The sequence below is a fragment of the Pantherophis guttatus genome, chromosome 6, assembly GCF_059756535.1.
Source record: "Pantherophis guttatus breed Tessera chromosome 6, ASM5975653v1, whole genome shotgun sequence".
Lineage (NCBI taxonomy): Eukaryota > Metazoa > Chordata > Lepidosauria > Squamata > Colubridae > Pantherophis > Pantherophis guttatus.
Window position 1 is genome coordinate 88920001 of NC_142068.1, and position 20604 is coordinate 88940604.

General features: G+C 42.1%; 1 protein-coding gene across 7 annotated transcripts in view; it reads right to left on the minus strand.

Moving 5' to 3' along the window:
* ZMIZ1 (zinc finger MIZ-type containing 1) overlaps positions 1-20604 on the minus strand; it is a 520224-nt gene that overhangs the window by 467821 nt on the left and 31799 nt on the right. The gene's annotated exons all lie outside the window — the stretch shown is intronic.

The window sequence follows — 20604 nt, forward strand, 5'->3', positions numbered from 1 at the left end:
AAATATTGGGAGCTTTCAAGCATTTTCTCTACATTTTCCACTGCAGTGTACAATACAATACTCATGAAAGAGGCTCATGAAAATTGCAATAATGTGATAGCAAGATTCACAAGGTTGTAGATTTTTCTAAGGGACTGAGGCTGGGATTGTCCAGAGAGTTGGTGCACAAGGACCCACCAACTTTCCAGTCACATTTGTTCTGTTTGAGTTAATGTTTACTTTTATTTATTAAGCTTATACTCCATACAGGAAATACCACTTCCCTGCAATTCTTGGTTTTGTAGTTATTATTTAACTCTTGTTCATTTTAATTGTTTTATTATTTGTTTTTATTGTTTTGTAAGCCGCCCAGAGTCACTTCGGCTAGAAGGAAGGAAGGAAGGAAGGAAGGAAGGAAGGAAGGAAGGAAGGAAGGAAGGAAGGAAGGAGGAAGATGAGCCTTGGTAGCACAGTGGACTAATGCACTGTTATTAATATCTGCTGCTTGCAATTACTGCAAGTTCAAATCCCACCAGGCTCAAGGCTGACTCAGCCTTCCATCCTTTCTAAGGTAGGTAAAATGAGGACCCAGATTGTGGGGGCAATAAGCTGACTTTGTATAAATATACAAAAGTATGAAGGCTATTGCTTAACACATTGTAAGCTGCCCTGAGTCTCCGGAGAAGGGCGGCATATAAATTAAACCAAAAAAAAAAAAAAGATGGAGGGAGGAGAAGGAAGGAAAGAGGGAGGGAGGAAGGTTTTCCTGAAAAGAAGCATGGAGAAATCTAGGACAGTATCCACTTTTCCCTTCTTTCCTGGTTCAACATCATATTTGGCAGAGAAGCAACCTATAGTGGAACTCAGAAGAAATTTCCTGACAGTTAGAACAATTAATCAGTAAATTAACAAATTAACAGAGTTGGAAGGGACCTTGTAGGTCATCTAGTCCAACCCCCCGCCGAAGTAGGAAACCCTACACCATTTTTGACAGATGACAGTCCAGTCTCTTCTTGAAAGCCTCCAGTGATGAAGCTCCCACAACTTCTGAAGGCAACTTCTTATCTCCAGAAGTTGTGAATGCTCCAACGCTGGAGGTTTTAAAGAAGAGATTGAATAACCATTTGTCTGAAATGGGAGAGGATTTCCTGCCTGAGTTGGGGGGTTGGACTAGAAGACCTCCAAGGTCCCTTCCAAACTCCATCATTCTATTCTAAGAAGTTTGGAGGTCTCTCGCAAAAGAAAACAAGTTATTCATTAAGGGATTGGTTTTTATTAAATTGTTATTGCCAAGGAGAGCTTTGCAAAGGCGTATTTTCTGCTGCAGCTGCCAGAATTCCAGTAGACAGGAATGGGAATTAGGCAACTTGTCTTTGGAGGTGTAACAACAACCAGCGGCCACAAGCCAGAGGCACAAACAAAGGTTGCAAGCCCAGAAATAACTCCAGACTCCAATTACAGACTTTATGTCAGCCACAAACATGAATGTTCTTTTCATGCTCTGCTTCCAATTCTGTTGGCATCCTTTGCCAGATAAGCTTTACAGGGTTCTACTCAAGGACATGAACTCTGGTGCTGGAGAAGACTCCTGCGAGTCCCTTGGACTGCAAGGCAATCCAACCGATCAGTCCTAGAGGAGATCAACCCTAACTGCTCTTTAGAAGGCCAGATCCTGAAGATGAAACTCAACTACTTTGGCCACCTAATGAGAAGGAAAGACTCACTGGAGTCCTTCAGTGCTGGGAATGATTGAAGGCAAAAGAAGAAGGGGACAGCAGAGAACGAGGTGGCTGGATGGAGTCACAGAAGCAGTCGGCGTGAGCTTAAATGGTCTCTGGGGGATGGTAGAGAACAGGAAGGCCTGGAGGAACATTGTCCATGGAGTCGTGATAGGTCGGACACAACTTTGCAACTAACAACAACATCAACAACTCGGGGACAACCTCCTAGTATTATGGTCTACTGTAACTAGAAGTACTGGATGCGGTCTGAAAGGAATCTGAAGGTTGTAAATATGTGTGTGTAGGATATAAATATAATACAATATAAAAGGTTGTTGAGACTCTGGAAAGAGTGCAGAAAAGAGCAACAAAGACGATAAAACACCTGAAGAATGGTTGTCTAGTCCAGAGGACTTCAAACTTGGCAGCTTTAAGACTTGTGGACTTCAACTCCCAAAATTCTATGCTGGCTGGAGAATTCTGGGAGTTGAAGTCCACAAGTCTTAAAGCTGCCAAGTTTGAAGACCTTGGTCTAGTCTAATGAAAAGAAGGACTAGGGGAGACATGATAGCAGTCTTCCAATATCAGAGGGGCTGCCACAAAGAAGAGGGAGTCAAACTATTCTCCAAAGCACCAGAAGGCAGGACAAGAAGCAACAGGTGGAAACTAATCAAGAAGAGAAGCAACCTAGAACTAAGGAGGAACTTCCTGACAGTGAGAGCAATTAACCAGTGAAACAACTTGCCTCCAGAAGTTGTGAATGTTCCAACACTGGAGGCACAACAAATCTCATGTACAGACTTCCACAGTTACAACAGCTCCTTTAGTGACCGTTCAAAGTTACAGCGGCACTGAAAAAAGTGACTTCTGACTGTTTTTCATACTTATGACCATTACATTATTCCCATGGTCATGTGATCAAAAATCAGACACTTGGCAACTGACTCGTATTTATGATGGTTGCAGCATCCCGGGGTCATGCAATCTCTTTTTCCGACCTTCTGACAAAGTCAAAGGAGGAAGCCAGATTCACTTAACCACCCTGTTCCTAACTTAACATCTGTTGTAAAATGGGGCAAAACTCAACTTAACTAATGTCTCACTTAGCAACAGAGGTTTTTGACTCAATTTTGGTCATAAATCGTAAGAACTACCTGTTTATTGCTTATGTTTTTGAATTATTTGCTGGATCAGGAAAACTGGCAAAATGATGGGAGTTGTCAGGTAACTAAAACTCCTTGGATTTATCATTGGTTTATTTGCTCTAGAACAGGGCTGTCAAACTCCCTTAAAGGCCTATGGATGGGGAAAATCCTAAAACAAACTTCAGAAACTTACAGTTCTTAGTAAAACTATTTAGCTTCTATAAAAGGGGAGGGGAGTAAACGAGAGGAGAGGAGGGAGGGGAAAGGAGAGGAGAGGAAAAGAGAAAGGGAAAAGAGGAGAGGAGAGGAGAGGGGAGGGGAAGGGAAGGGAGGAGATGGGAGGGGAGGGGAGGGGAGGGGAGGGGAGGGGAGGGGAGAAGAGGAGAGGAGAGGAGAGGAGAGGAGAGGAGAGGAGAGGAGAGGAGAGGAGAGGAGAGAAGGGTTCAGATTTAAAGCAAAATACTTTCAGGAAAATGAAATCAGAATACCTTCAGGAAAATGATTTGCAAGTCAATAAAATAAGGCAGGACTGTTAAATTCCCAGCCTGCGGGCTGGTTGCGTCTCGCACTGGCCACGCCCATGCCTACACCCGGTTTAGCGAAGGGGGGGAAGTCCCGATACGTCATGTGACGCCGCCATGACGCTATGAGTTTGACACCCCTGCTCTGGAAGGCTGTTTGAGGGAATAAATAAAATCGAATAGCAAAGTATCTCAGTGACCAAAAACTCCAGCATTTCCAATAAATCAGCCAGTCAAAGATTGGTACCTAAGCAGGAAGCAGCAGAAGTCCCTGCCTTTCCTTCCCCCTTTTTAAAAAAATGCATTTAAAAAAAAAAAAGAATAAAAGGACAAATAGTTCATCAGGAGTTTGTTTGTTTGTTTGGGTTTTTTTTGAATCTGCGACCTTGGCAGGAGAAAGTCAAAGAATCTGATGAGCTCTGGAGCTGCAGGGCTGCCTCTATGAGGAGAGGCCTTGACATTTGAGTTTCCAAATCAAAGAAACAGTTTCTTTATTTGATTGCAGAATGCTCAGACTTTGGAAAATTATTTTGAAGGGAAACCTTGAGATCTTTCGAGCTTCCAGAGCAAAGATGGGCAAAAACCAGCCCATTTGCTTGAAGTTGAGTTTAAAAAAACAGCTGGAAATTCAATAGACAATTGGTTAACGATGAGGCTGAGAAAGCCGGATTCTGGAGATTCTCAACTTGTATTAAGTATTTATTATAACAATAACGCTTAGACTTATATACCACTTCATAGTCCTTTATAGCAGGGGTCTCCAACCTTGGCAACTTTCAGACTTGGGGACTTCAACTCCCAGAATTCCTCAACCAGCTTTGCTGGCTGAGGAACTCTGGGAGTTGAAGTCCAGAAGTCTGAAAATTGCCAGGTTGGAGACCCCTGCTTTATAGCTGTCCTCAAGCAGTTTACAGAGTCAGCATTTTGCCTCCAACAATCTGAGTCCTCATATGACCAACCTCAGAAGGATGGAGGGCTGAGTCAACCTTCGCCGTGGTTTTGATTCGAACTGCTGACAGTGGGCAGAATTAGCCTGCAATACTACATTCTCACCACTGCGCCACCACGGTTCTTACTGCTACTACTCCAAATGTTAGTTCTAAAGCAGATGTAGTCACCCCACAATCCGAGAGCCATAAGCACCCTCAATATCACAAAACCACATTGCCAAAATTCAGTGGCAAAGTAGACCAGCTTTGTCTTTCTACCGATCAACAATTGTCCGTCTGTCTGTCTGTTTCTCTATCTGTCTGCCTCAAGATCCTTTGGCAGAACTTCACAGGCAGCCCGGAAGAACCTAACTTACAGGCAGAAACAATTGCCTCTTGTTACTTCTCTTTCTTCAAAATGCTGAATGTGAATGCAACATCTACCTTTTATAATAATAACAACAACAACAACAACAACAACAACAACAACAACAGCAGCAGCAGCTATGGCTTCTGGACATCTGTCCAAAAAGGGGCTACAGGGCTCAGTTGTTACTGCTAGAGAACCAGAGCGTGCAACTGCAAAGCGACTAAAACAAGAAGGTTTAATACTGGCTACTCAAGAACAAGCACTACAAACCAATGCCATGAAAGCAAACATACAAAAATCCACCGACAATCCAAACTGCCGACTTTGCAACAACAAAGTCGAAACTGTCTCACATTTAATATATGAATGCAGCAAAATCGCACAAACTGATTACAAAGCTAGACACAACCGAGTTGCTAAATTAATCCACTGGTTATTATGTAAAAAATACGACTTACCTGTATCCAAAAAATCACGGGAACATAAAGTGGAAAAAGTTATAGAAAATGAGAAGCTGAAGATCTTGTGGGACTTTCGAATACAGACAGATCGTCACTTGGAACACAACACGCCATATATCACAGTTGTCGAAAACCGAAACGTACAATTTATTGACAATTGAAGAAAAAGAACTGGAAAAAATCATGAAATATTGCGACCTGGCCATAGAAGCTACATGGCTATGGATGAAACATGTCACAGTGATACCCATTGTCATCGGGGCACTTAATACCATGTCCAAGAATTTCACAAAACACTTCAAGAAATTGCAGCTTTCTGCAATAACACCAGCGGAACTGCAAAAAAACTGTGCTACTTGGAACATCGTACATCTTAAGAAGGTACTTGGTTGATACCTAGGATGCTGGCAGCAACCCGTATCAACATTAGCACCAGTCAATGGTATTTGTGGTGCATTTTTAAATGATCAATTGACTGAGTTTCATGTTTAATGAATAAAAGAGAATAATAACAACAGCAACAACAAACAACAACAGTTGAAAAGAAAAAAGTATGGTTCATTGACATTGCAATACCTGGTGACGCATGGATTGAAGATAAGCAGCAAGAAAAAATCACAAAGTACCGGGACTTGCAAATTGAAGTTGAGCGACTATGGAAAAAGAAATCGTGTGTTGTCCCGATTGTAATTGGAGTCCTTGGGGCAATACCCAAAGGGCTACCCCGCTATTTAGAAATTCTAAATTTGCCGGACTTGAACATTTGGACTCTACAAAAAACCACCTTACTCGGAACAGCTTACATCCTCCGACGATACCTTAACAGTTCCTAGGTCCTTGGTTAGGACTCGAGCTGCTGAGCTATTAACCAGCCTCAAAGGCTGTGAATCTCACTAAAGATTAAATAATAATAATAATTAATAATTAATAATAATAATAATAATAATAATAATAATAATAATAATAATAATAGAACAACGTTGTGTGATGGTGAACCTATGGCACGCGTGCCACAGGCGGCACGCAGAGCCCTCTCTGTGGGCATGCCAGCCATCACCCCAGCCCAGCTCCACTGTGCATGTGTGCACACCTCCCACCGGCCAGCTGGTCTTTGGGTCTCTGTCGCGCATGCATGCGGGGTTCGGTGCATGCGTGGGGGGGGCAGGAGGCTGGGGCAGGAGGCTTTCCAGGCCAAAAATGGGGTGCAGAGGAGGGGGCACTTGCATTGCATTTGAGGGGTTTGGGTACGCGTGCGTGCATTCGTGCGCACACGTTTTGGGCACTCGACACCAAAAAGGTTAACCATCACTTTCTCAGACAAGTGGCTGTCCAGTCTCTTCTTAAAAGCCTCCAGAAGCACCCACAATTTCTGGAGGCAAGTTGTTCCGCTGATTCATTGTTCTAACTTTTGTTAGAACTTCACTCTGAATGCCAGAAACCTTGAACGCCTGCGCCCTGTTTCATAACCTGAGATAACCTCATAAAAGTATTGCCTTAATATCAATCGCTAGTATTTATTTTAGAATGGCTGATATAATAGCCTCGGCTGATTCGTCAGACAAAACCACAGTTTGCAAACATGCCTCTTACAAGGTTCATTTTTCCAAGAGGTAATAGCTGGTTGCAGTTCAGGGTTGAATGTGTACTCAAGGGCAGATCCAAGTTTGCCACTGCTAATCTGTACAGTCTATATACTGTATGATGTTGAAGCTTTCTGCCACTTCTGTTTATTTTTGAGTGAGGCTTCAACTTATTCCAAAGTCAAACATTACTGCAGCGATTATATTAAAGCAGCTGTAAGTCAGAGGTGGGCTTCACAACCAAAAATGTGAGTGCACACGGGTGTGCGAGCTTGCACGGGGCTTCAATCACACGGCGATTTCATGCACATGGCTTCCAGAACACCTTCTCGGGCAGCCGCGGTGAGTAGAGTGGGCGAGATGCAGAAATCAACTGGGCTGCGTAGGCGGGGCGAGTGAGCAAGCCAGAGAGTGAAATATATAGGATAGGATAGCACCGGGGCGGGTGGGTAGTCCCAGACAGTGGTTGGAACTACAGGTTTGCCCGAACCGGCAGCAGCCCACCTCTGCTGTAAGTAGCATTTTAAAAAGAAAAGAAAAAAAATGTGCAAAAGTACATACATAGCCCATACATCAAAGCACAATTTGTGAGCAGAAACATTGCTTCCTCGTTTTAAACCTGCTTGTTCAATCCAGAATTTCCTAAAACATCTTCAAAATTGCAATAATAATAATAATAATAATAATAATAAATGTTCTCTCTACTTCCCCAGGAAAGGCAGGTGCATCTGAAAGCTGCTTAAAGATGAAGCATTATTTATCTTCAAGAATATAACTCAAGCTGTTTAACAATTCCAGGGTGGTAGGGAAGGATGAAAATCAAATTATTTTGGGGAGTGGGGTGGGGGGAAACTATTGGCAGAGAAGAGAACACTACTCAAACAGTCACAGAAGACACCTGAATATTTGCATATTATATATTCAACTCAATTCAGATTCTCTCAGTGGCCAACTGAATAATTAAAATATACAACAAAAATAGCAAGGAGAGAGGGAGAGGGAGGGGCAGAGAGAAGGAGGGAGAAACAGATAAAACTAGTAAAAAGAAAGAAGAAAAAGAGAAGACGGAAAGAAGGAAGGAAAGAAGGAAAGAAGAAGAAAAGAAAGCAGAGGGAAGAGGAAGGAAGGAAGGAAAGAAGAAGAAAAGAAAGCAGAGGAGGGAGGGAGGAAAGAAAGAAAGAAGAAAAGCAGAGGGAAAGCAGAGGGAAGAGCAAGGAAGGAAGGAGGGAGGGAGGGAGGAAAGAAAGAGAAAAGGAAAGAAGAAAGGAAAGCAGAGAGAAGAGGAAGGAAGGAAGGAAGGAAGGAAGGAAGGAAGGAAGGAAGGAAGGAAGGAAGGAAGGAAGGAAGGAGAGAGGGAATCCTAAGGCAAAGAATTCCGAACTTGAGGTTTCTTTTGGAGTTTCTTCAAATGTTTTGAAACAGAAAAATTGATATTCTGTAGTACTATGGAAAATGTTTACAAAAGAAAAAAAGATTACATAGTTCAATTCTGTTCAGATTTGCTATTCTTGTAGTTGTAGTTCTTGTAAATGCAGAAAAGAAGAGCTCCTTACACAGGTTATCATATCCAAAGAAGCCAAAGTGTTGTTCTTCGGTTCTCAAAAAACATACCCACCACCTTGCTTGTAGAGTTACATACCCCGAAGTATTTTCTCATCAGCAATAGACTTCAAACCCTATGAAAACGATGACTGCAGAAAAACCACAGTTTGACCCCAACAAGATCTCAGAATTCCTGATTCACCATCCTCCTCTATCTGTGTCCTTTTGATTGGGAAATATCTTGAAACTCCTACTCAGCTCTTACCATCCTACCCTCACAATGCCCTAGTCATTCTGTCGGCATTCTGGGATGGAAACATTTTGTGTTCAAAACATTTTGTACAACCACTGGTATCTTTTCCTATTTTTCCTGTACTAGAGACTTCCTAGATTTTTTTTTAAGGATTACTTAATAGAGAAGCTGAACACCACTGGCCTTTTTTCCGCAAATTCATACAAGATGTTGGGAGGACACAAGATATCTCAGCAATTGGGATGCTTGGTGCTTGGGAGAGGTCTATGACAATATGCCAACTTGCCACGGCCAACTCACCACAGCCAACTCGCCATGGCCAACTTGCCACGGCCAACTTGTCACAGCCAACTCACTATGGCCAATTCATCACAGTCAACTTGCCATGGCCAATTCACCATGGCCAACTTGCCACTGCCAATTCGCCATGGCCAACTCAACACAGCCAACTCACCATATCTAACTTGCCATGGCCAACTCGCCATGGCCAACTCAACACGGCCAACTCACCATGGCCAATTCATCATGGCCAACTCACCTCAGCCAACTCACCATAGCCATCTTGTCACAACCAGTTCGCCACAGTCAACTCACCATGGCCAACTCACCATGTCCAACTCGCCACGGCCAATTCACCATGGCCAATTCGTCATGGCCAACTTGCCATGGCCAAGTCAACAGGGCCAATTCACCACAGCCAACTCACCAAGGACAACTCACCACAGCCAATTCACCACAGCCAACTTGCCACAGCCAACTCATCATGAGGCAACTCATTGCAGGACAAAAGTTACACTAATATCAAAGAAATGGTGGACTAGAATCATTGAAGAAAGGATGTGAAAGGAGGGACAGAATGACATGTGAATGACAACAATTAAAACATTTTTTAAATTTATTTTAAACAATTAAATTGAATTGTTAAATTGTCCTACGGCAAGTTGTCCTGTGGTGCGTTGGCTGTGGTGAGTTGTCCCACAAATGAGTTGGCCATGATGTGTTGGATGCTGTGAGTTGGCCTTGGCAAATTGTCCCATTCCGACTTGGGAGACTCTAGAGGAGAATATAGTAACTTGTGTACTTTGCTTATATGGTTTCTAATGGATACCACTGGGTCAAGTCTACCAAAAGAACTAATGGCTTGGTCCAGGCATGGAACTGGTCTTGGCCAGCAGAAAGAGATGTCTGGGGAACATCAAGTTGGACAGTTTTTCTTCTGTCCTGTCTTGGACCTGTTCTTCAAATTCAGAAGCTTCTTCTCTCTGGATGATAAATTCTCACATTCCCAAGAGAAGAAACATGAACACTCTGGAGAAACATCAATACCCTTATCAACTGTCTGTTCCTTCCACCACTCAATCTCTTCTTACCAGTCAAAGGAATTGACAAGTACAAATATCAGTTAAGAAATGGCCAGGAAAGCTGGATCTAGTTTAGTTCTAAGACCAGCTTGCAATAACGGTTAAAGATCCTGGGTTAAAAAACAGGAAGCAATGGGTTCTAGACTAGTATTGGGCATGAACCCAGCTAGACAACCTTAGGCCAGCCATTCTTTCTCAGCCCCAAGAAGAAAGCAAGAGCAACCTTCTTCCAAAAATATTGCCAAGAAAACTACTTGAATTATTCCAAGCAAGGGTCAAGAATTCAAGACTTTTTTTTTCTCCCCTTTCTTTTAAATTTTAAATTGGAATTTTAATTTGTTTTAAATTTATTGGGATTTTAAATTGTCGTGGGCCAAATTATTTAATTTGGTTTTAAATTGTTTTTAACTTTTGTATTTCTGTATTTTATCCTGTGCCTGTTCACCGCCCTGAGTCCTTCGGGAGTAGAGCAGTATACAAATTCAATAAAACCTAAAACCTAAGACAAAGCTACTAGAAAGAACACATACGCATCCCCACATACACACAAAGTCTACCATTCAAACATTTATAGCTTGTTGCCATCCACCACTCAACCAAGGCTGCTGGTTAGAATTGGGTTCTCAAAAACATTATTTTAATCAAAAACATTAATCAGCATTACTTTTCCCAAAAAGGAAACTTTGACATTTACTTTTTTGCTCAACTGATTATTTATGGTGTTCCTTAAGGACTTGCTCCACAACCAGCCTCAACAACTTTTCTATCCCAGAAAACTACCAGTTATTAATGATCTACCTAACAAACATGCTCGTTTTCAAGCCATCCAACAATTTGAGCATTACGATTCACGGTATATCAGACATTAACACTATAGAGCGAGTCCAGAGATATTTCACGAGAAGAGTACTCCACTCCCCTACTCACAATAGAATCCCTTATGCCACCAGGCTTGAAATTCTGGGCTTGGACAATCTGGAACTGCGCTGCTTGCAGTCTGATCTAAGCATAGTACACAAAATTGTCTGCTACAATGTCTTGCCTGTCAACAACTTCTTCAGCTTCAACCACAATAATACACGGCAAGCAATAATAATAATAACTTTTATTATCATTGTACGTGTATACACAGTATACCCATACAACAAAATTCACTTAACACCCAAAGACCAGGTCCAACACACATAGCAATCCCCAAGCACACTCCCACCCACCACAATTCCCCACCTGTAAACCACCCAAACATCCACACAACAGACCAAGTAATGCTGTCCAACATTACGGTGCACTTATCTTTTATTTTTAAAAAAGTCTAGAAAACTCTCAAATCTCTTACTCAACTCTGCTTTTCAGGAGCTTCGACTGCGATTTAAAGTGAGAAGCACGTCTTTCTAGATCCGATACATTATGCAATTGTCCTCGTTTAGAAGACGTGGGTTAATTTGCCAGCTGAAAGCTTGGAAACCGGAAGAGCTGCTGAAATATTTCCAGTCGGGAGAAACAGGATGAACTCAAAAAAAAAAAAAAAAAAAAAAAAGCAAGGATGATTGAGTTATGCAAGAGTGAAAGAGACAAGAGCATTTGCTGGATTTGTGTAACTTTATGCAGAGCCCCGAGTTCAGCTTAAGTGTAGATAAGTTTAGCACTGAAGAATTGATGCTCTTGAATTGGGGTCTTGGAGAAGACTCCTGTCTTGTTGCTAAGTGAAACATTCATTAAGTGAGTTTTGTCCTGTTTTATGACTTTTCTTTCCACATAACCCAAGGGCACTGCAACCATCATAAGTAGGAAGCAGTTGCCAAGCATCTGAATCATATGACCAAGGGATGGCCTAAATGCAGTGGTGGGATTCAAATAATTTAACAATCAGTTCTCTGCCCTAATGACTGACCCCTGCATCCCATTTTGGACCTAGGCGGCCTCCCTGAAGCCTCCTGGGAATGAAAATGGTCTGTGGGTGGAGGGGCCCCCCATGCCCTGTTTTGGGTCTAGGACAGACGCAGGGGGGGCATACTGCACCCCCCCACACACAACGTTTTGGGCCTAGGAGGCCTCCTTCACTTACCTGAGAGCCAAAATGGGGCATGTAGGGACCCCTGGAAAGGGGCAGAGAGGGGAGGGGCCAGCCAGCAATTTAACTACTGGTTCGCCCAAACCAACCCGAACCGGCTGAATCCCACCACTTCCTCAATGGTCTTACAGTAAATGTGAAAAATGGTCATAAGTCACTTTTTTCAGTGCCATTGTAACTTTGAAGGGTCTCCGTGGTAAGTTGAGGCCTACCTATTGAGAAGAGAGGACTCCTTGGGAAGAGACCCCGATGTTGGGAAAAATGGAAGAGATAGCAAAGGATGAGAGGGTCAGATAGTGCCATCAATGCCACAAATGTGAATTTTGGCAAAATTCAGGGGGGAGCATGCGGTCATGGGGAGTTGAACGTGACTTAGTGACTGAACAACAAGAACAACAACAACAAAAGCTTAGATTGCCTGAAAGTAGAATCTTAGTATTTAGCACTGAGTTCACACAGTTCACACAATGAGATGGAGGCCATGTGCCATAAGTTCTTCCATTATCTGCCAAAGGTGGACTGTCCCAGGATATAAAGCTGTGATGGTGAACCTATGGCACGTGTGCCCAAAGTGGCACATGAAGCCATGTCACTCGGTACACGTGGCCTAGCCCGTTTGTCTTCCGGGTTTCTGACATGCATGAGCGCATGGTGATCAGCTGTCCTTCGTGCATATAGCAGTGCTGAAAACCAGTGTGTGCATTTGCACCAGCCAGCTGATTGTTGGGTGCACATACGTGCCGGAACCCAGAAGTTCAGCTTTTTCAGAGAGCGAACCCTTCACGCATGCAGCAGTGCTGAAAACCAGCTGCACGCCGGCCAGCTGATCGTCAGGCGCCCATGCGTGCTAGAACCAGGAAGTTTGGCTTTTCCAGAGCATGGCCCCAACGAGTGCACGTCTATGTGTTTTCGTACAACCTTTTTGGCACTCGATGCTGAAAAGGTTTCCCATCACTGATATAAGGGATAAGGGTATGCTTATCTCTTTTGAACTTTCTAGCTCGGACATGGATCTCTCTCTCACGCCGCCTTTCTTCAAGCAGTCATTGTTCCCAACCCAACAATCAACATTCTCAAGTCAGAAAAAAAAAAAGAGAGAAGGAAGGGAATAACACAGTGGTGGCTCAGTGATTAGAATGCAGTATTGCAGGCTAATTCAGCAGTTTGGCACTTCGAGCCTAACCGGCTCAAGGTTGACTCCACCTTCCATCCTTCCGAGGTTGGTAAAATGAAGACCCAGATTGCTGGAGGGCAAGAGGCTGACTATGTAAACATCTTAGAGAGGGCTGTGAAGAACTGTTGAAGCGGTTTATAAGTCTAAGTGCTGTTGCTATTGACTCAGCCTTCCATCCTTCTGAGGTCAATAAAATGAGGACCCAGATTGTTGGGGGAGCAAGAGGCTGCCTCTGTAAACCACTTAGAGAGGGCTGTAAAGCACTGTGAAGTGGTATATAAGTCTAACTGCTGTTGCTATTGCTATTTAAGGAGAATATACATTTAAAGAGTTTACCTTTCTAGCCAATCGTTTGCCTTCTCCCCGCTTCGCCCCACATCTAATTGAAAGCTTGGTCCTGATGTACAAGCCTTCACATGGTGACAATACCATCTTCATTTCAGCAAGCTCTTTTGCAAGTGATGGCAGATTTCCCCACTGCAGGAAAGCAGAAGGCAAAATCCAATACTAGATCCCTTCTTCTCCCTTCATTTGCTACACAGTCATTTCCCCAACAGGGTCTCGAGTTTTGCAGATTGAAGAGGAAAAGCTCCTTGCTAAATGCACCAGGAATGGAAAGGAAAGTCCTCAGCGCTGTAGGTACAACCTAACAAGCCAGAGACATGCTAGCCATTCTCTTCCTCATGATAAGCCCTGACTCTTTCCCTGCAATAGAGAACAAAACCTAGATGTGCAGGAGAGGCAGTTTTTGAACAGCTTACCAGAAGCCGGAGCAATCATTCTTACCTGGAAAGCAGCTACTTGCGGCTGCTCAGCTATCTGTCACCACAAAGACCTCCCTCTCTTCCTTATGATTTATGATGCTCTGCCCAGCACTGAACCTTGTATTACTATCCTCCTTTATTGCCTGCAGCTGTCATTCTTCCTGGTTAATTCACCTACCCCAGGTTTCGTAGGAGAAATATCAGAAAGGCAGAGAGACCGATTTTAATCAACTCAGAATCGACAAGCTGCATTGAAAGATCTGGAAAACATGGACTGTGCAGTAATACATGCAGACAGCCTTTCCAGGAGAGGACCTTTGCTCACACTAGCTTCTAAAAGGACAACAGTGCAGGTTTTACCCAACCTTCATAATTTTAAGATGTGTGGATTCCAGGTCCCAGAATTTCCCAGCCAACCTTGATAACATTAAGACTTATGGACTCCAACTCCCAGAATTCCGCTGGCTGGGGAATTCTGGCAGTTGAAGTCCATAAGTCTTAAAGTTACCAAAATTGGAGACTCCTGCCCTACAGGGAAAACTACTCTGAAGTGTTAAGACATGCTGTGCTAATAGTATTAAACATCTCAGCCAAAATAATACACATGTATTACAATATTCTGTACAAAAATGTCAATGGAAATATTTCCCCTGTCCAGTCGAGTCCAACTCTTGGGGCAGTGCTCATTTCTGTTTCCTAACTGAGGAAGCCAGTATTGTCTGAAGACCCTTTCCATGATCATGTGGCCGGCATGACTATATACCGAGGTGAACAGAACGCTGTTACCTTCCTCCCCACCGAAGTGGTACCTATTTATCTACTCACCTTTACATGCTTTCAAACTGCTAAGTGGGCAGGAGCTGTAGCAAGAAACGGGAGCTCACCTCATCCCGCAGTGCTTGGGTCTCAAACTGCCTACAAACTCAGTACCCTAACTGCCAGGCCACCAAACCCCTTTTATTTTCTTAATATATATAAGAAAGCCCATCAGTCTTCCAACAGATGGAAATCCTCATGATTAACAGCCATTAAGCCATAACTTCCACGAGATTGTCTAATCCCTGTTTGGAGCCAGCCAAACTAGTAGCCAGCATCCCATCTCTTGCTTGTGAATTGGAAAATGTAATCACACTTCGTATAAAAATAGATTTCCTTTTCCCCGTCCTGATTTTCCCAGGATTCGGGTTCCTCCGGGCATTTGGGGAAGGACAAACAAATGTTCTTAGATGATCACTATAACTTTTAAACAATGACCCCCCCAAGAAAGTTCTAAAAACCAGTACATTTCTGAGTCCATAATTATGCAGAAAATTCTTCACAACTATAACAAGCAAAACATTTAAAAAAGCCATTAAAATATTACGACACCTATGATTCCTGTTCCAAATTTCTATCACATTCCTATTGAATACGGATGTATACAATATTTTTCTGCACCGGGTTCATCTGCAACTCTTCAAGCATTCGGACCCTAATATTTAGCAAGCTGTTGTCCGTTCGGCTGTTTCTACTGTTCTATACTTTCCTCCATCCTCCAGCATTTTAATTAAGAGAGTTTTTAGTTCCTTTTAATTACTGGATCTCTGTGGATGTTCTTTTGGTTTGCCTGCACTAATCTCATTTTTTAAAAAAAATAAAATAAATAAATAAAACATAGTGTTAAGTAAAGACTTTCCCGCCGGCCAATCTTGAGGAGATTTTCTAAGAAGACAAACTTAACTGCGTTCCGTGGACTTTACTCTCAAATAAGGATAGGATTTCAACAGTAACACGCAAGCAGGAACAAACACACCCCACAAACACACACACTACACCTGGTGTCTTTTCAGCATATCTGAAGTCTTTATTTTTTTCTGGTGTTTGAAGGGTTTCTGATGAAAGCCAGGAAGCTACCTGGAGCGGGAACGGAATGGCCCACCTCACTCGTCACACAAAGAAATAGTAACACACAAGGAGAGAATTCACATTTCGGCAACAAAAGAAGTCCAGATTATATTATTCATCTTCAGGTGTGGTAGGGAGAACTCCTTAGAAGTAGTCCTTGACTTACAATCACAAAATTAAGCCCAACATTTCTGTTCTGCCTCAGGCGGAAGTAGAACACTACCAAGAAGAGAACTGAACAAACATTGTCAGATTTACCAATACGGAGCGCAAGTAACACTGTCACCAAAATCTTGTTGACTTCCTCAATTTACAACTCTCACTGAGCCCAAAACTTCTGGGGCTACGCGAGACCGTTGTTAAGTGAATTTTGCCCTGCTTGAAAACGGGGTTGGACTAGAAGACCTCCAAGGTCCCTTCCAACTCTGTTATTCTGTTATACTTCGCAATCGTATTTTCATTATGTGCAATTAATCAGTCATTGAGGTCTCGTAACAGTGTATCAACTGATTATAACCCAAGATAAATTATCAGCAAGATTAATTTATTGTAGCTTCTGGTATCCGAAAGGATACCGTGTTTGCCCAAAAATAAGACCCTGTCTTATATATTTTTTTTCAACCCTGAAATAAGCACTTGACCTTATTGCCATGCACTCAAAAGCCTGATTGGGCTTATTATCAGGAGATGTCTTATTTTGGGGAAAACAGGGTAAATAGAGCCAGGAAATTCTGTAAACCGGGAAATTCTGTAAACCAGAAAATTCTGTAAGCCAGGAAATTCTGTAAGTTGGGAAATTCTGTAGCTCTAAAGGAAAGTTTTGAGAAAGCAAAAATCCCATTGCAAAACTTGTGGCATTCTTCATTCTTAGCGAAGTGTCTGGACCAGCCAAGCTTAGTCTTCCAAGCCTTCACACCTGCTTGGAAAGGGAATTCAACAAGACACTCCCTTGCATAACTTATCAAATATTTAAGTGTAGAGAATAAATGATTAACCCAACCTGAATACTCAAAGCTACCCAGCTGAGAAAGAAGCTTGTTTTTATTCCAGGAGTCTTTCTCATATTCAAAATGCTTCCATTTACGTCTTTCTCTTACTCGTTCTTCGGTAACGAGAAGCCACGATTGGAAAACAAAAAACTATTCAGACGCATGACTGGATTCCTTGGCGATTGCCTAACAAAAACAGCCCTCTTCTAAAACCACAAGTCATTTCAAGTGTGTTAACCAAGTAAATTATAACCTTGTTTTCCAAATTATGGCGTCTGAGTGACAGGGAGAAATCGTAGGTAACCACTGACCTGAAAGGTAACAGGATAACAGCAGAATCAGCAAAAAAAGCTGAGCTGAAGGAAAAAGAGAAGACGGAAGAAGGAAAAAAAAGAAAGACCGATGTGTGTTTAAGGTTTTTGTGCGTTTACACCTACTGAAGAGAACCGGTCGTTTTCACGACGCTGGTAAAATGCGTTTATCCCTCCAATTCTGCATGGCTCCAATCATTTGCAGTGCTAAAGTGCCGCTCAAAAGAAAAAAGAAAAACAAAACAGAAAAAAGATGGACTACAGATGCATATTTTACAATACGAGCTGCGCTTGTAGAGCAAAAACATTTCTCGTAAATATTTTACGGGAAAACATGTTGGCACACACGAAATGGAGCCACGCGAAGAAGGGGCAAGCCATTGGAAGCAGACTGGTTTGTCTGAAGAAGAAAGACGCAGAGGAAAACTTGAAAATTCGGGACAGACAAATTATTGCACGGAATATAAGCTAGAACAGTGGCTCTCCACGCTGTCTTCGCCACGGACTCCCTGTAAATACCTTTTGTGGCCACTGACCCCTAAGACTTAGCTCAAGCGTTTAAATCAGTGGTGAAATGTAAAATTTGTTACAACCAGTTCTGTGGGCATGGCTTGGTAGGGGGTAATGTGACTAGGTGGGCATGGCCAACTTTTTTTTTACTTTTAAAACCATTTTTTCTACCGAAGAGGTTGTTAAAAATGCTTTTAAAAGCCTCTGACAATCCCAGCGGAGTTGCCTGATTGTTAGAGACTTTTTTTTTCTTTTAAAAGCCTCTGACGAGCCCAGCTGAGCTGCGCCATCATCAGAGGCTTTTGTTTTTTACTTTTAAAAGTATTTTTTTGGCTGTAGAAAAAATGTTTTAAATTTTTTTTAAAAAAAGCCTCTGATGATTGCACGGCTCAGCTAGGCATGGGGGGGGGCAGGGATTTTTGCTACTGGTTCTCCAAACCACTTGCCGCCATCGCTACTGGATCAGGCGATCTGGTCTGAAACAGGAGCATTTCACCCCTGGTTTTAAACCATAACGTTTTTTTCAAGGCTTCACGGACCTCCTGTGATGATATCGTGCCCCCGGGTCTGAGAACCACTGAGCTAGAAAATAATATAGAAGGATGGGGAAGTAGGGAAAAGTAAGGAGAGGAGGAAGGAAGAAAATAGGAGAGGAGAGGAGGTAGGAAAAGGAAAGAAAGAAAGAAGGAGAAGATTTGTTGTAAATGAGGGAAAAGAAAGGGTAGAAGAGCAAACCCCGAATGTAATCAAAAGGCCTTATGTTTATGCTTTCTTTAGAAAAAAAATGTAGATGTATGTAGATGTATGATATGGATAAGAAAATGTACATTTACAATATGTGTATAAGAAATAAAATTTGTCCAGCGGCAAAAAATTTTTGGGCCAAAATCAAAAAGTGGCTAGAGAAAATAATACAACAACTGATAAATGGAAAACTTGAATATTCCTACTAGGGATATTCACAGAAAAATTTACGAACGAAGTAAAATATTTAATATTACATATTTTAACTGCCGTTCATATAGTCTATGCCCAGAATTGGAAGAAAGAAAATGTACCATCTGAAGACGAGTTAATAAAAAAAAAATCTTGGAATGTGCCGAGATGGACAAACTTACAAAAGAACTTAAAGAAAAAGAAGATACAAAATACTATAGGACTTGGCACAAGTGGTATAAGTGGTTGGAGGGAAGAAAAAATGAAGAAGAAAATTAGGGGGGGAAGATAGAAATGTTAAAAAAGACAGAAAGGATATGTTAAAGTATAAAAAATAGGAAATAGATATGAATGAGAGAAATATATAGTGTGTGTGTGTGTGTGTGTGTGTGTGTGTGTGTGTGTGTGTGTGTGTATGCAAAAAATTAAAATCTCGGGTGTTTTCCCGCGTCATTATAAATAAATTGGGTTAAAATATTTAAAATCCCAGCTTAAAATCTTCTAAAAATCCTTACAGAGCACTCTGCAAGGTCCTTTAAAACCTCAGCTAAAATCCTACCAGTGACTTTAAAAGTTTTACTTAAAGCAACGTTTTGACAGGCTCACAACCCTGTCATCTTCAGGCTCTGTTTCATGTAGAAGCTATGGGTTCTCTCAGCTCCGGCCCGCAACAGAGAAAAGAAAAAAAGTCTCTGCCGATCAGGCAACTCAGCTGGGATTGTCAGAGCCTTTTGAAAGCATTTTTTACAACCTCTTCGCTGAAGAGGTTGTAGAAAAAATGCTTTTAAAAGTTAAAAAAAAAAAGCCCCTGATGATCTCGTGGCTCAGCTGGGCATGGGGGGGGGGGCAGGGATTTTTGCTACCGGTTCTCCGAACCACCCGCCACCATCGCTACCAGATCAGGCGATCCGCATTTCATCCCTGGTTCAGTTCTCTGGTGTGTTTGTTTTTCAGTTCAATTCTCGGTGTGTTTGCTTTTCAGTTTGACAAAGACAAAAACACAGCTACCTGAAATATAATCATACAAGATCAGGAAAGTGTAAACTTTAGAAATTGGAATGATCCATTAAAACTGATGAGTAGGGTGTTCCAAGAAAGACAAAAAGAAAAAGCCTGCGTAATTACACAGTAACGTAATTAACATATGGAATTTATTACCAGAGGATGCAACCATGGTCATTAGCTTAAATAGCTTTTCAGCAGCATTAGACAAAATGCATGGAAGACAGGTCTCTGTCAGTGCCCATTAAGCTTTAAGAAATAAATGTAATTTCTGTCTTCCTGACCTCTGCCGATATCTTGGTACTGTGGCACCCGGAAGAAATCTGTTATCTTTAGGCCATCTGGCTTCAATCTCCAAAGATGTGAGACATAGACCAACGGAAAAGCAAAACCGTGCGCTGAGATGAAAATATTTTTTTTTTCTCCCTGCTCCACTATATGGTCAGCTTAAACATTGTGGGCAACGTCAATCATTTCAGAATAGAAGCTCTTTTTTGATTTGTGAGGAGGAGGAGGAGGAGGACTGCCTTCTCAGCAACCCAGTTTTAATACCTTGCAGAAACAGAACAGAAAAACAGAGTTGGAAGGGACCTTGGAGGTCTTCTAGTCCAACCCCCTGCTCAGGCAGGAAACCCTATACCATTTTAGACAAATGTTTGTTGAGTTTCTTCTTAAAAATCTCCAGTGTTGGAGCATACACAACTTCTGGAGGCAAGTTGTTCCACTGGTTAATTGTTCTCATAGAGAGGAAATTTCTCTTTAGTTCTAGGTTGCTTCTCTCCTTGATTATTTTCCATCCATTGCTTCTTGTCCTACCTTCAGATGCTTTGGAGCTTATTTATTAGTTTGATTTATTTATTAGTTTGATTTATTTATTAGTTTGATTTATATGCCGCCCTTCTCCAGAGACTCAGGGAGGCTTACAATGCTTTTAAGCAATAGCCTTCATACTTTTGTATATACCTGCTTAGTAGGGCTTTTGCCCCCCCCCCCAAGCGGTGTTCTATTTTATACAAAGTCAGCTTATTGCCCCCACAAACGGGGTCCTCATTTTACCTACCTCAGAAGGATGGAAGGCTGAGTCAACCTTGAGCCTGGTGA